Below are 17,213 nucleotides of genomic sequence, written 5' to 3'. Positions count from 1 at the left end.
GCGTGATCTCGGCTCACTGCAACCTCCGCCTCCTGGGTTCAGGCATTTCTCCTGCCTCAGCCTCCTAAGTAGCTGGGATTACAGGCACATGCCACCATGCCCAGCTAGTTTTTTTTTTTTTTTTTTTTTTTTTTTTTTTTTTGTATTTTTAGTAGAGACAGGGTTTCACCATGTTGACCAGGATGGTCTCTCGATATCTCGACCTCGACCTCGTGATCCACCCGCCTCCCAAAGTGCTGGGATTACAGGCTTCAGCCACCGCGCCCGGCCTTCATGACACATTTCTTGGAATCTGTATTCATCGTTCAAATATCCACTAAGCATTCCCACCTTTTTCTTTAAAAATGAGACTAAAGGATTAAAAGCTCCTACTTGTTTTATTTAGATACCAATGGTGCCTATGCAGCAATTTCCTTACAGATAAGATTTCTACACATAATAAAGGGTTTAACCTTTTCAGAAATGCCTCCTAGATGGACACTTTAAAAAAAGTGCTAACAAACTATTCTTCTGAGAAGGCTGTTAAATGCTAATTCATCACCCTAAACTGATTGCATATAACAAATGCTCCAAAAAAAAGAGCAGTTTCACCCAATTGACCATCTATTCATTTAAGAAAGTTGAAGAATAACAAAAGCACTTTTATGTTTAATTTTTTTCTCCAATTCATTAGTCTTTGAAAACAATTTTTAAAGGGCTGCACAGTATTTCATTTTATGGATATACCATTTATTGACCTTTGTGCTTACTATTGATCATTTATTACTTTTATTTATTTTGTTAATTTTTGAAGGGTACAATGAATAATCCTGATAAGCCTCTGGATACAACTCTTAGTATTTCTTCAGGATACATTTATTGAAATAGAATTATTAGGTCAAAGGTTATATCAGCCTATATAAGTGGTTATGTGCTTTCAGGTGTACATTAATTTTACATTATAAGCTCTAAATATACGTAATGTTAAAAATTATTTTGGTAGAGTATTTTCATTCCATCATAATGAAGAAACTAAAACATCCTCTTTTTTCCTGGACGCTAGCTTTATGTTATTTAAACTGAAGCATGGGCAGGCACGGTGGCTCACGCCTGTAATCTCAGCACTTTGGGAGGCCGAGGCACGTGGATCACCTGAGGTCAGGAGTTTGAAACCAGCCTGACCAACATGGAGAAACGCACCTCTCCTAAAAAAAACGCAAAATTAGCTGGGTGTGGTGGTGCATGCCTATAATCCCAGCTACTCAAGAGGCTGAGGCAGGAGAATCGTTTGAACCCAGGAAGCGGAATTAGCGGTGAGCTGAAATTGTGCCATTGCGTGCCAGCCTGGGCAACAAGTGCGAAACTGTCTCAAAAAGAAAAAAGAAAAAAAAAAAAGTTTTATGTCTTCCTATGTAGAAAAAAGGGTAAGAGGTCAGGCACAGTGGCTCATGGCTGTAATCCCAACACTTTGAGAGGCCAAGGTGGGTGGATCACTTGAGGTCAGGAGTTTGAGACCAGCCTGGCCAACATGGTGAAACTCCATTTCTACCAAAAATACAGGTATTTTTGGTAGAAAATTAGCCAGGTATGATGGTGTATGCAACTTGAGAGGCTGAGGAACAAAAATCACCTGAACCCGGGAGGCAGAGGCTGCAGTGAGCGAAGATCAGGCCACTGAATACCAGCCTGGGCAACAGAGAGAGAGAAGTCTCAAAAAAAATAAAATAAAATAAAAAAAATAAAAAAGACGGGAAAGAGATATAGTACTATCATGAACACATGTATTTAATACTTTTTTTTACAAACTACTACCACCTTATCCTTGGTATCCTTACTTCTACTTACTTTGCTAATATTTTTTGATGGGTACAATGAATAATCTTGATAAACCTCTGGATACAACTCTCTTAGTATTTCTTCCGGATACATTTATTGAAATACACTTATTGACTAATAAGTCAAAGTTATATCAGCCTTTATAAGTAAATATTTAAGATAATTTATAAAATTCCTTTTCATTAGATCTTCCTAGTTCACAAAGTTTAATAATTTGATCTCATTCACAATTGAATACAGGAAATAACTACTAAAAGGGAACTGTATTCTTTACATTGAAGATTTTGTCTCTAATAAATGGTGTCAAATTAATAGCGATCCCATGCACATCTTAAGACATCTTTCAATGAATTACTTTGTATCACATGTTACCCATAATTATTATGTGGTGAATATATTTGAAATTCTTAAGAGTTCTGGAAAATTAAGGTTTCACTGTGTTTAATACAGAAAACAGCTAACTGAAACAAATCAAAATGAAAGCCAAAAACTACTTATACATTACCGAAAGTCTCTCTGAAAAAGATGACAGACAGATCTCAATGTGTGAGCTCCGCAGCCTCAGAGTTTGAGAAATAACTGTATTAAAAAGAGTAAGAATTGGACTTAAATTCGTTCTAATCAAATATTTCCCCCAATATGCCTGTGGATACTTAAAGTTCTGTTAACAGTCATAATTATTAAACCGATTGCATTTATTGTTTTCTTATGGTTAGGAGTCAATAAGCGGGCTGGGCGTAGTGGCTCATTGCTGTAATCCCAGCACGTTGGGAGGCCGAGGCGGGTGGATCATGAGGTCAAGAGATCGAGACCATCCTGGTCAACATGGTGAAACCCTGTCTCTACAAAAAATACAAAAAAGTAGCTGGGCATGGTGGTGCGTGCCTGTAATCCCAGCTACTCAGGAGGCTGAGGCAGGAGAATTGCCTGAACCCAGGAGGAGGAGGTTGCAGTGAGCCGAGACCGCGCCATTGCACTCCAGCCTGGGTAACAAGAGCGAAACTCTGTCCCAAAAAAAAAAAAAAAAAGTCAAAAAGCAATTTTTAAACACAAGCTCTTCAGGAAACACATTTCAGTAAAGAATAAATACATACAGCCCGGGCGCGGTGGCTCACACCTGTAATCCCGGCACTTTGGGAGGCCAAGGCGTATAGATCACGAGGTCAAGAGATCGAGACCATCCTGGTCAACATGGTGAAACCCCGTCTCTACTAAAAATGCAAAAAATTAGCTGGGCATGGTGGTGCGTGCCTGTAATCCCAGCTACTCAGGAGGCTGAGGCAGGAGAATTGCCTGAACTCAGGAGGTAGAGGTTGCGGTGAGCTGAGATTGCACCATTGCACTCCAGCCTGGGTAACAAGGGCGAAACTCCGTCTCGGGGGAAAAAAAAAAAAAAAAAAAGAATAAATACATACTTTAAAAACAAAACATGCTGAAGAGGCAATAAGGGAAAAAAAAGGAAAAGAAAAAACTAGCAGGTAAGGGGGAGAAAGGAAAGCAAAAGGAACAAGGGCACAAAAGAGGAAATGTATATAGGGCAAGCAGTGTGAGAAAGAATGACATGCCTATTGCACAAAGCCTCATTCACAGAGGAAAAATGTATACATTTAACGTAATTCAAATATAGACTCAAGTAACTTCCATATCAAAAAAAGTTTCAAAGAAGTCTTTCCCTTTATTACAAATTTCAAAGATACTACAGTCAGCCTTCTGTATTCATGAGTTCCACATCCACACCATAGATTGAAAAAAAAAAATTTTTTTTTTTTTTTGAGACAGTTTCGCGCTTGTTGCCCAGGCCGGAATGCAGTGGCAAGATCTCAGCTCACCACAACCTCCGCTTCCTAGGTTTAAGTGATCCTCCTGCCTCAGCCTCCTGAGTAGCTGGAATTACAGGCATGCACCACTAAGCCCAGCTAATTTTTTGCATTTTAGTAGAGACGGCGTTTCACCATGTTGGTCAGGATGGTCTCAAACTCTCAACCTCAAATGATCTGCCTGCCTTTAGCCTCCCAAAGTGCTAGGTTTACAGGCATGAGGTACCAAGCCCTGCCTGAAAAGATGTTTTTAAAAAACAATAAAAATAACAGACTGGGCTCAGTGGCTCACATCTGTAATCCCAGCATTTTGGGAGGCTAAGGCAGGAGGATCGCTTGAGCCCAAGAGTTCAAAGCCAGCATGGGCAACATAGTGAGACCCCATCTCTAAAAAAAAAAAGAAAGAAAGAAAGAAAGCCAGCCAGCCAGGCAGGGTGGTGTGTGTTTGTAGTCCCAATTTAGGAGACTGAGGCATGAGAATCACCTGAGCCCAGGAAGCTGAGGCTGCAGTGAGCCCTGATCATACCACTACACTCCAGCCTGGGTGATAGAATTAAACTCTATCTCGAATGAATGAATGAATGAATGATACAGCAAAAAATGTAATACAAATTTAATAATTCAGTATTATTACATAGCATTTAATTGTATTAGATATTATAGATAATCTAGAGGTGACTTAAAGTATACAGGAGGATGTGTGTAGATTACATGCAAATACTACACCATTTTATGTAAGGTGCTTGAGTACATGCGGATTTTGGCATCCACAGGGTGGAGGTTGGGGGTATCCGGGAACTAATCCTTGGAGATTACCAAGGGGCGAATGTACTTTAATAGAATCATTTATATCAAGTCTCATCAAGGAACCAAAGTCTTCTGAACAAGATAATAAGCAATGTCATATTACGGAATTCAATATGCCAATATCATATATTTTTTTAATTACACAATTTAGTAACATATAGTAATAAGTCATTTTAAACACTAGATGGAAAGATGATGCCACTGACAAAGTCTTAATAGAGCCAGACCAACTATATTGTACTGAGTACTATATGTTAGCTTTAACACTGGACACATGTACACACAAAAGGAGTTTCAGTAAGAGTCAATAGCCTCTGCAGGGAAACAAGCTGCAGCACAGAAATCATAAGCACCTCAAGAGGAAGAAACCACAGCCTTAGCCAACATGGAATATCTACTAACGACCAGGAAATAGGAGCAGCTAGAGACACAAGATTCATCTAACTTGGTTAGGTCCTTGACATGTGTGTGTCTACAAGAAGTGGAAGAGCAGAGGGTAAGAGTATAAACTGAGTCAAGAATTTGATAAAACGCAGGCACACTGACTCATGTCTATAATCCCAGCACTTTGGGAGGCCTAGGCATGAGGATCACTCGAGCACAGGAGTTTGAGGCATGGCAAAATCCTGTCTCTACAAAAAATACCACAAGTAGTCAGGCGTGGTGGTGCAGGCCTGTAGTCCCAGCTCCTCAGTGGGGCTGAGACGGGAGGATTGCTTGAGCCTAGGAGGTTGAGGCTGCAGTGAGCCTTTTTCACACCACTGCACTCCAGCCAGCCTAGATGATCAAGCAAGACTTTGTCTCAAAAAAAAAAAAAAAAAAAAAAAAAAAAAAATTTCAATAGTGTCTTGAAATGGAGGGTTTCTGAAAAGAATGAATGCAAAATAATATATTCATAACCTTATTACCTTTTGAACTGCTAAATATTGTCAGGATAGACATGTGGGATTTTTTTGTTTTGTTTTTCTAAAAGATGGGGTTTCACCATGGTGGCCAGGCTGGTCTTGACCTCCTGACCTCAGGTGATCCACCCACCTCGGCCTCCCAAAGTGCTAGGATTACAGGCGTGAGCCACCGCACCAGGCCTTAGACATGTGTTTTTAAAACCAGGATACCACTCCATCTCAAGTTCCCTGAAAAAAATTTCAGGTAGTAAATATGGAATGGTAATAAACACATTTTTCAAACATCTCTAAAATGTTATTGCTGACAGGTAGCAATAAAACAATGTAAATACTGACTTGCTGAAACATTTTTTACATTCAACATCAGTTATCACAAAAATTTTCTGGTTAAAATACTGTATGTATATAAATATACTTGTAAATTTTGAAAATTAGTTATTTTATTGGTAAAAATGCCAGACTTATAGATATAATCATGAATTATGAATGTGCTACAACCAATTTCAAATATATTTTCTGCTACATTGAGTCTCTTAATATAGTAAGAACGTTGTTTTGACCATGACTCTGCCCCATTAAACTTAATGTTTATATCATTATTCTAAAAACAGTCCAGGTGCAATGGCTCATGTCTATAATCCTAACATTGTGGGAAACCAAGGCAGAAAGATGGCTTGAGGCCGGGAGTTTAAGACCAGCCTGGGCAACACAGCAAGACCTTGTCCGGGCTGGGCGCGGTGGCTCAAGCCTGTAATCCCAGCACTTTGGGAGGCCGAGACGAGTGGATCACAAGGTCAAGAGATCGAGACCATCCTGGCCAACATGGTGAAACCCCGTCTCTACTAAAAATACAAAAATTAGCTGGGCGTGGTGGCGTGCGCCTGTAGTCCCAGCTACGCGGGAGGCTGAGGCAAGAGAATTGCCTGAACCCGGGAGGCAGAGGTTGCAGTGAGCCAAGATTGTGCCACTGCACTCCAGCCTGGTGCCTGGAGACAAAGTGAGACTCTGTCTCAAAAAAAGACCTTGTCTGGACAAAAAAATAAAATTGGCAAAAACAAAATTGGCTGGGCATGGTGGCTCATGTCTATAATCCCAGCACGTTGGGAGCAGAGGCAGGAGAATCACTTGAGGCCAGGGCGTTGAGACCAGCCTGGCCAACATGGCGAAACCCCATCTCTACCAAAAATACAAATATTAGCTGGGCATGGAGGTACATGCCTGTAATTCCAACTACTTGGGAGGCTGAGGCATGAGAATCACTTGAACCTGGGAGGCGGAGGTTGTAGTGAGCTGAGATTATGCCACTGTACTCCAGACTGGGCAACAGAGCAAGATCTGTGTTTAAAAAAATAATAATAATTAAATTTAGTTTTAAAAATAAATAAATAAATAAAAGCAAGTGGCCAGGCACAGTGGCTCATGCCTGTAATCGCGGCGCTCTTGGAGACAAGGCAGGAGGATCACTTGAGTCCAGGAGTTTGAGACAAGCCTGGGAAACACAGTAAGACCCTATCTGTACAAAACATTTTTCAAAATTTGCTGGGCATGGTGGACTGCACTGTAGTCCCAGCTATTTGGAGGCTGAGGTGGGAAGACTGCTTGAGCCCAGGAGGTCAAGGCTGCAGTGAACCATGATTTCACCACTGCACTCCAGGGTGACAAAGTAAGACCCTGTCTTTTAAAAAAAAAAAAAAACCAAAACAAAAAAAAACAGTATTTAGCCAGTATGGGCCTGAAAGAAAGAAAGAAAAAAAAAAGGGGTAACATTTTCTTTGATGTTCACATTAGCATTCACAATAATATCAAATATTTCCATTGTGATGAACTTCCGAAAACTTTAATTTTATTCCATCAATTATATGAAAAATGAACCATTATTAGAATTAACCCATTTTCGCCGGGCGCGGTGGCTCAAGCCTGTAATCCCAGCACTTTGGGAGGCCGAGGCGGGTGGATCACGAGGTCGAGAGATCGAGACCATCCTGGTCAACATGGTGAAACCCCGTCTCTACTAAAAATACAAAAAAAAATTAGCTGGGCATGGTGGCTCGTGCCTGTAATCCCAGCTACTCAGGAGGCTGAGGCAGGAGAATTGCCTGAACCCAGGAGGCAGAGGTTGCGGTGAGCCGAGATCGCGCCATTGCACTCCAGCCTGGGTAACAAGAGTGAAACTCCGCCTCAAAAAAAAAAAAAAAAAAGAATTAACCCATTTTCTATTTGACACAAAAGATGAGACTGATATAAAACTGGCATCACTTGAGTGTTTGCAAAGTTCTTCCAATAATGAAGATAACACATCACAGCTATTGCCTTACTTTCCATACATGCACAAGAAAACCTGGAATAGAAAATTTATAAAATCTATTTAGCAGAGCATCCTTTGATTATAAATGAAAGTCATGCTCCACAATGTGATATATGAATGTGCTTCCTGCAGCTACATGTGCTAAGCCATTATCTTTTAACACAGACTTCTTTAAATTGTTATTTTTAATTGAAACTTTTAGTTTGAGATAACTAAGTTCACAATCAGTTGAAAGAAATAATGGAGATCTGGTATACCTTTTACCCAGTTTTCTTCAAATGGTAACATCTTGCAAAACCATGGCACAGCTGTATTACTGACATTGATACAAACCAACTATCTTAACCTGATTTCCCCAGTTTGATTTGTATTCCTGTGTGTGTGTGTGTGTGTTTAGTTCTACACAGTTTTATCACGTGTGTAACACAACATATCCATCAACAAAATCAAGATACAGTACAGTTCCATTACAAGGATCCCTGGTATTGCCCTTTATAAACACAGTTTTGTCACATGTGCATAAAACCATGTGTCCATTATCAAAGTCAAGATGCAGGACAGTTCCATCACAAGGGCCACTGGTGTTGCCCTTTTATAAGCATACACACTGCCCTCCCCACTTCACCTCATTAACTGTAATCCCTGTGGAGTAGTATATTTTTAGCACAAAGTACATACAGCCTATGAAATGAAAAGGTAATATTTCCAAAAGCAATGCTTTCTTACAAAATAGGTGAAGAAACAAACCAAAGCACAAAGTATAAGCATACTTAGCATGGAAAGCCTTGTTGGTAATATTTATTCAGGCATCCAGAATATTATACCTGAACATGATTAAACAAACGTATAATTAGAGTTGACTCTTGAACAACATTGGTTTGAACTGTGCAGGTCCACTTACACAGGGGTGTGGGTTTTTTTGTTGTTTGTTTGTTTGCAATAAATATGTCAGCCCTTGGTATGGGCAATTTTGCATCTGCAACCAACTTGGATCGAAAATATGGTATTTGTGGGACATGAAAGCTGCAAAAATAGAAGGCCAACTTTTTGTATCCACAAGTTCTTAACATGCAACTGCAGGGCTTGACTATATGTGGATTTTGAAATCCACAGGTGCTCCCGGAACTGATCCCCAGCAGATAGTCAGGAATACTATACACAGACATATCTAGGCACACACAAAAAAAAGGAGGGCAGAGAGTGATTATCTATTAAATCCCAAGACCAATCACTTAATTCTGAGATAAATTTTCCTATCCTGGCTAAGTTCCAGACTGCAGATAAGTGGACAACATAAAATAATGCTACAGAACTACAGTGCGGATTCCTATATATGTAAGAACATAAAAAAAGGAGTCCTATACTGTGTTCAGGGGCAACCCTGTCCGTCGCCCAGAAATTAGGATGCAGCTGAAGTAGCTGCTATTCCCTTGAGAATATGGATCTGTTCTGGACAGAATAAGAACAGACTGGAAATAACAGTGTTAATATACAGATACCTCTTGTTTCCAGACTGATGATAAACAATTCAAAGGCAGAGACCTTGCGCTCTGCTTCTTTTGATTCTCTGACATGCATAGCAGTTATAAACATATGGTAGGTGTGTAAATATTTATTAAATGAATGAGGTCAGCACAGTAGAAAAAAATGGTAAAGTTAAAACACCAAAGAATCATAGGATTTTATAGTTAGGAAGGTCCCTGGAGATTTTGTTTCAAATATCCTTACAATTGAACAAACTGAGGCATAAAAATTAACCAGCTTGCCTGTCTAACATACTACATATCTTACTTATTTGTTTTATTTATTCACTCTCTTCCCACAAGACTGTAAGTTCCATGAACGTACAGATTCTTCTGTTTTATTAACTGGTGCAAAACCAGCACTTAGAACAGTACCTGGCAAATAGTATATGGCGAATATTTGTTAAATGAATGGTTATTTATTTGGGACAAAGTCTCATTCTGTCACCCAGGCTGGAGTGCAGTGGCATAACCATAGCTCAATGCATCCTCAAATTCCTGGCCTCAAGCAATTCTCCTACCTTGGCTCCCATAAAATGCTGGGATTACAGGCATGAGCCACCACATGGTGGCTTTAAAAATTATTCCAGCTACGAATAATTTTAAAACTCAGCTGATACCATTATTGATTACCATGGAACGGTAAGAAGTAAAAAAATAGATGTAAACATAGAAACACAAATACATTATTTAAATTTAGTGTTGAATAAAAATAGAAGCAGGAAGGAACCTACACAAAATAGCATTTATATAAATTTAAAATATATATTAAAGTTAGTATTATTGTTTTCAAAGACATACTCAGGATGATATATTAAACATATTCAATAGATAACGCTGAGGGAAAGGGAATGGGAGTAAAGATGAGAGATAAAGGAGAATAAAATAAAGCAGGGCTTCATACAGGTTAACCACAAAAGTGTACCATGAAATGAGAAATATGATGAAATCAGTTATCCGTATCTGAGGTGCTCTTACCCCACTTCCTTCCAGAAAGAAATATTTAACCCCTGGTTTCAGCAAAACTTAAACCAGTGTGACCATGAGAAAAGCTATTTAAGTAGTTAGTATGAAGGAGAGCCCAAATGGCATGAACTGAGGAGGCAACGGAGGTAAGCAAGTATACATGATCCTTTAGAGAAGTTTTGATGTGAATAGGAGCAAGGAGTGCTGATGTGAATAGGAGCAATAGAGTGGTGGCTGACAGAAGACATGGAAGGAGCAGACAGTATTTTCTGAAAAGCAAAAAAAATTAATAAAGATTTGCCAATGACAATCATCCAGTAGAGAGAGAAAGTGAAGATGAAAGACAGAAAGAGAATGATTATAAAAGGACACGTGTGAGGGATGGGATCCAAATCATAAAGAGTCTAACCTTAGAGACAAGGATTTATCTCACTGTAAAAACAAGCTTTCTAAAATAAGTGCTTAAATTAACAATAATTTTTCTGAATACGCAGGCTTTGGTTATGTGGACTCTTAACCTTTTTTGGGTCATTAACTCCTATGGATCTTTGCTCCCTTAAAATACATATACAGATGCTCTTTTATTTTGGAGACTTGGTCTCACTCTGTTGCCCAGGAAGATCTCCAACTCCTGGCCTTAAGTGACCCTCCTGCTTCAGCCTCCCAACAGGGACTACAGGTGTGAGCCATCATACCCAGCCAAAATACATATACATGTTTGGATAAAACTTTACACATAACTTTCGGAGGTTTACTGGCAACTTTTGGAGGTTTCTTACTAAGAAAGACATCATCTAAATTCTGAAATCTGGGTAGAGTGATAGAGGAGAGATGGAAGGCCATTCTATATGAGGAGGAACAAGCACAAAGTGTATCACCTTTTCTTTTCTCTACTCATCATCTCCTTCCTAAACAGTATCAGAAAGTATATTTGGATATACCTCAATAAAGGTAGAGAAAAACATATCTGAAAGATGAAAGTGGCAAAAGGAAGACTGGTCACTTTTGTCACTTTTATCGAAAATCTCAAGCTTCAAACATACAAATACCATTGCCGCCACCTCCACATATCTTGCCAAAACTTCTTTCTCTCCTACTAAACTCAGTCACTTCTCAGAACAGTCAACATGGGCTTTTTAGGGGTTTTCTGGTTTGGGTTGGTTGATTATTTTTAATGGGGTGGAGGAGGAATCATGAATGAGCGGATAAAGGAATTGAAAAGAGAAGTAAAAGTGTTAACCAATCAGAGTAGTGAAGCACAAAGCATTCTGCCAACTGCCTACACTGGTTTTGCTTAACAGTAGGTACCATTTTATGAAGAAAAATACTGATACAAAATGTTTTACTGGCCAGGCGTGGTGGCTCACACCTGTAATCCCAGCACTTTGGGAGGCCAAGGCGGGTGGATCACTTGAGGTCAGGAGTTCAAGACCAGCTTGGCCAGCATGGTGAAACCCTGTCCCTACTAAAAATATAAAAATTGGCCAGGTAAGGTGGCCCACACCTTTAATCCCAGCACTTTGGGAGGCTGAGGCAGGCTGATCACCTGAGGTTGGGAGTTCAAGACCAGACTCACCAACATGGAGAAACTCTGTCTCTATCAAAAATACAAAATTAGCCAGGTGTGGTGGGGCATGCCTGTAATTCCAGCTACATGGGAGGCTGAGACAGAAGAATCGCTTGAACCTGGGAGACAGAGGTTGCGATGAGCCAACATTGCGTGACTGCACTCCAGTCTGGGCAACAAGAGTGAGACTCCATCTCAAAAAAATGGAAACAAAAAATAAAAAAATTAGCCGGGCATGGTGGTACTCGCCTGTAATCCCAGCTACTCAGGAAGCTGAGGCGTTTGAACCTGGGAGGCAGAGGTTGCAGTGAGCTGAGATCGCACCACTGCCCTCCAGCCTGGGCGACAGAACGAAACCCTATCTCAAAAAATAAAATAAAAATAACAATTAAATGTTTTATAAAATAACAGACATATGCTATTTTCTCCAAAATTATAAAATTTCAGAATGACACTGATTTTAGAGACTATGTTTTAAAATTACATTAGGCTTATACAGTGTATCATTTTTGCTGTTTTGTTTGTTTTTTTTTTATTTTTTTTGAGACGGAGTTTCGCTCTTGTTACCCAGGCTGGAGTGCAATGGCGCGATCTCGGCTCACCGCAACCCCTGCCTCCTGGGTTCAGGCAATTCTCCTGCCTCAGCCTCCTGAGTAGCTAGGATTACAGGCACGCGCCGCCATGCCCAGTTAATTCTTTTGTATTTTTAGTAGAGACGGGGTTTCACCATGTTGACCACGATGGTCTCGATCTCTTGACCTTGTGATCCACCCGCCTCGGCCTCCCAAAGTGCTGGGATTACAGGCTTCAGCCACCACGCCCGGCCCATTTTTGCTGTTTTTTTTTTTTAAATTATGGATACTTAATAGTTTTACATGTTTACTTTTATTTATTTGTTTATTTATTTTTGTTTACTTTTTTTAGAGACAAGGTCTCCCCCTGTTACCCAGGCTGGAATGCAGTGGCACAATCATAGCTCACCTTAACCTCAAACTCCTGGGCTCAAGCAATCCTCCTGCCTCAGTCTCCCAAGTAGCCACCACACACGATCTATATGTTTACTTTAATTATAACTATGCACTTTATAAGCTCTACCATTTTCAGTCATCCACTGTATGAAGGTCCACACTTATACAGCAGAAACTACCATAAAAGCAAACTAACAAACCAACCACTATTAGAAAAATTTGAGATCCCATCTCTACAAAAAATTTTTTTTAATTAGCTGGGCATGATGGCTCACGCCTGTGGTCCCAGCTACTCAGGAGGCTGAGGTGGAAGGTTTACTTGAGCCCAGGACGTCAAGGCTATAGTGAGCTATGATCACATCACTGGACTCTGGCCTGGGGGACAGAAAGAAATCCTGCCTCAAAAAGAAAAAAAAAAAAAAAATTCAATAAAGGAATCTGAAAGCAAATAGTAAGTGACATCTCATTCCCAAAATGACATCAAAATTATATAACAAAAAGTGATTTGAGTACTCTACAAGGTACAATTGTCTCTTGAAAAAGGCAATCATTACTACCATGTGAAGGACAAGTTATGAAAAAGTTTTAACTTTTGTTAAGATAAATGAGATATTCACTTCAGTCATACTGAACCACTTACAGCTCCCTCTTTACACAACTCCATGCCACCTTTGGAAATTCAGTTCCTCCTATCAGAATATCTCTATTCCAATGGCCAACTGCTCTGTAATACTGGAGACCTGCTCTTTGAAGCCTTCCTTACCCTTTTCACCATGAGGCACTGTCTTTCTCTTTTCTTATGCTTCCAGAGTATCTTGCGTATATCTCTACTATGATTATCACATTAATGCCGCAATTATTTCTTTGAACATCTGTTCTTCTCAACTAGATTATGCATAGAGAGTAGACAATGTTATACCCCCATCTCTGTAAACATGTGTTTCAGTATACTCCCTGGCAGAGAATGGGCAGTCAATAAATGTTTGCTAAATAAAAAATGTATCAATGGTACTAATATTAGGTTAAAGAAGGTATATATTATCATACATATGCTCATACAATAATATGACTCAAACTTCAAATGCTGTATGCAGAAGCTAATCACCTCCATTGGTTTTTACTTAAAAAAGGGAAACATGAGGCTGGGCGCAGTGGCTCAAGCCTATAATCCCAGCACTTTGGGAGGCCGAGGCAGGTGGATCACGAAGTCAAGAGATTGAGACCATCCTGGTCAACACGGTGAAACCCCGTCTCTACAAAAAATACAAAAAAGTAGCTGGGCATGGTGGCACGTGCCTGTAATCCCAGCTACTCAGGAGGCTGAGGCAGGAGAATCGCTTGAACCCAGGAGGCAGAGGTTGCAATGAGCCAAGATCGCGCCATTGCACTCCAGCCTGGGTAACAAAAGTGAAACTCCATCTCAAAAAAAAAAAAAAAAAAAAAAAAGGGAAACATGGCCAGGCACAGTGGCTCACGCCTGTAATCCTAGCACTTTGGGAGGCCAAGGTGGGTGGATCACCCAAGGTCAGGAGTTCAAGACCAGCCTGGCCATCATGGTGAAACCCCATCTTAAAAAAAAAAAAAAAAAAGGGGGGAAACATTTTTAGTCTTCACACAATAAGCATGTATAGACTGGGGATGAAATAAGTTCTTTCCTACTATATAAAGCCACTGAGCAGTATCTTATTTCATAAAAATCATAATTATCATTATTTAGTATTCCTTTGTATTCACACCACCTTTTAGAGCATCTATTTACCTACAAACCTGTCCTCTGAGAACTGTATGCCCTGTATCTACTCCCCTCCCATAAAAATAAAAATCAGGCCCGAAAGCCATGTTCTATGGACCTTTGACTTCACTGGCCACAGCTGATTAGACCAGGCATAGATACGTGCCTCAAACTGAATTTTCTCTCAGAGGTTCAGAATGAAATCACAGAACCATGAGCGAATAGATGAATTTAAGAGTTAGAAGACACGTACAGCCGTTTGCAGTGGTAAAAGACAACATACAGAGTAAGAAAAATGAAGTGGGAAAGCAGGGAGATTCAGAGAAATCATGCTACCCCAGGGTGGTAAGAAAATAGCTGCCTGGGTACAGCCTCGGTGTCTTATACCTATAATCCCAGCACTTTGGAAGTCTGAGGGGGGCAAATCGCTTGAGGCCAGGAGTTCAAGGCCAGGCTGGCCAATATGGTGAAACCCCAGCTCTACTAAAAACACAAAAATGAGCTGAGCATGGTGGCGGTTGCCTGTAAACCCAGCTACTCAGGAGGCTGAGGCAAAAGAATTGCTTGAACCCAGGAAGTGGAGGTTGCAGTGAGTGGAGATTACGCCATTGCACTCCAGCCTCAGTGACAAAGTGAGACTCTGTCTTAAAAAAAAAAAAAAAAAAAAAAAAAGGAAAAGAGAATAGCCGCCTGGGTTACTGATAAATTTCTAGTTCCTGGTTTCCCTTCCCCTTCATGAGTCTTGGCTGTACTTCTATCATGGGTACTGTGAAATCTCTAGCATCTTTGCCTAATGGGAATTAATTTCCCTTTTCTGAATAAGCCAGGTTAAATTTGTTTTGTTTTTTACTTACAATTTTTTTTTAGACAGAGTCTCACTCTGTTGCCCAGGCTGGAGTGCAGTGGCGAGATCTCAGCTCACTGGAACCTCCACCTCCTAGGTGCAAGCAATTCTCCTGCCTCAGCCTCTAGAGAAGATGAGATTATGGGTGCACACCACCAGACTGGGCTATTTTTTATATCTTTAGTAGAGACAGGGTTTCTCCATGTTGGCCAGGCTGGTCTCCAACTCCTGATCTCAAGTGACCTGTCCATCTTAGCCTCCCAAAGTGCTAGGATTACAGGCGTAAGCCACTACACCTGGCCACAAAAAAAAAATTTGATTAAACAAACATCAAAAAAGAAAACTAAAATTTTAGTTAATTATAGAACAGAAAAAAGTTTTGTTTAAAAAAAAATGGCTGTAGGCCGGGCACGGTTGCTCATGCCTAAAATTCCAGCACTTTGGGAGGCTGAGGCGGGCGGATCACTTGAGGCCATGAGTTCGAGAACAGCCTGGCCAATATGGTGAAACCCCATCTCTTATTTCTCTTATTTAAAAAAAAAAAAAAAAAAAAAAAAAAAAAAAAACGCTGTTAAGCTGGGCATGGTGGCTCATGCCTGTATTCCCAGGACTTTGGGAAGCTAAGGTGGGCAGATTGTGATGTCAGGAGTCTTGAGACTAGCCTGGCCAACACAGTGAAACCCGGTCTCTACTAAAAACATGAAAAGCCAGGCATGGTAGTGTACACCTGTAGTCCCAGCTACTGGAAGGATGAGGCAGGAGATCTGCTTGAACCCAAAGGCAGAGGTTGCAGTGAGCCAAGATCAGGCCACTACATTCTAGCCTGAGCAACAGAGCGAGACTCTGCCTCAAGAAGAAAAAAAAAAAAAAAAAAAAAAAAGGCTGTTAAGCTGGTATCTTCAGATATTCCTCAGCACAATAAAATGAAAAATATTCACTAAACATAGCAGGTTCAAACATCCTATAAATCCAACTTCAGTGTAGTCATGAGTTAGTATGAATAAAATTTTATTACAAAGTTCTGCTGTTCAGAAAAAATGAGAGATTAATAGGGAATTTCTTAGACTTTTCTGAAAAAATTATTTTTTAAAGAAAAATAATAACAGTTACTACAATTTTGACCAAAAAGAGGGTGAGGTTTTTCTTTTCTGGTGATAACGGCCTTATCTAACAAGCCAAAATAACATTCTATAGTTTTCCCCACCCATCTATACCCATTTCTCTTAAAAACATGACATTTCAGAGTTCTCAGCTAAAATAGTCAGTGTTAAAATAGTGACCTTTTTAAAAAAAAAGTGTTCCCCAATACCATAGGCATACCTCAGAAATACTATACATTAGGTACCAGATCACTGCAATAAAGCAAGTATCACAATAAAGAAAATCACACAAAGTTTTTGGTTTCCTAGTGCATATAAAAAGTTATGTTGCTTTCAGCTCAGGGGAGGCCAAGGTGCAACTTCCTTCAGTTGTCCCAAATCTGGGTTCACCTGACACCAGCCGCCTCCACCATGCCACCAAAGTTCAACCTCAACGAGATCAAAGTTGTATACCTGAGGTGTACCGGGGTGAATTCAGTGCCATATCTGTGCTGGCCCCCAAAGATCAGCTCCCTGGGTCTGTCTCCAAAAACAGTTGGTGATGACATTGCCAAGGCAACTGGTAACTGGAAGGGTCTGAGGATAACTGTGAAACTGATCGTTCAGAACAGACAGGCCCAGACTGAAGTGGTACCTTCTGCCTCTGCACTGATCCTCAAAGCCCTCAAAGAAGCACCAAGAAATGGAAAAACAAAAACAAAAACAAAAAACAGAGAAACATTAAACAAAGTGGTAACATCACTTTTGATGAGACTGTCAACATTGCTTGATAGACGTGGCACCTATCTTTAGCCAGAGAACTCTCCGGAACATTAAAGAGATCCTGGGGGCTGCAATATTGATGGCTGCCATCCTCATAGCATC

At 40.2% G+C, this 17,213-nt stretch overlaps 1 protein-coding gene across 8 annotated transcripts in view; it reads right to left on the bottom strand.

The window, feature by feature from the left end:
* Positions 1-17,213, bottom strand: part of DENND4A (DENN domain containing 4A) — a 138,411-nt gene that overhangs the window by 106,529 nt on the left and 14,669 nt on the right. For 6 of the 8 annotated variants that reach the window (XM_039469196.2, XM_074392788.1, XM_074392790.1 and 3 more), the window contains exon 2: positions 2,321-2,394. The exons of the other annotated variants lie outside the window; for them this stretch is intronic. The gene's annotated coding sequence lies outside the window, so the exon portion shown is untranslated. The remainder of the gene's footprint in view (positions 1-2,320; positions 2,395-17,213) is intronic. 8 annotated transcript variants of the gene reach the window in all.

Source organism: Saimiri boliviensis, chromosome 2 (assembly GCF_048565385.1).
Source record: "Saimiri boliviensis isolate mSaiBol1 chromosome 2, mSaiBol1.pri, whole genome shotgun sequence".
Classification (NCBI taxonomy): Eukaryota; Metazoa; Chordata; class Mammalia; order Primates; family Cebidae; genus Saimiri; species Saimiri boliviensis.
This window is presented reverse-complemented; position numbering and strand designations above follow the sequence as displayed.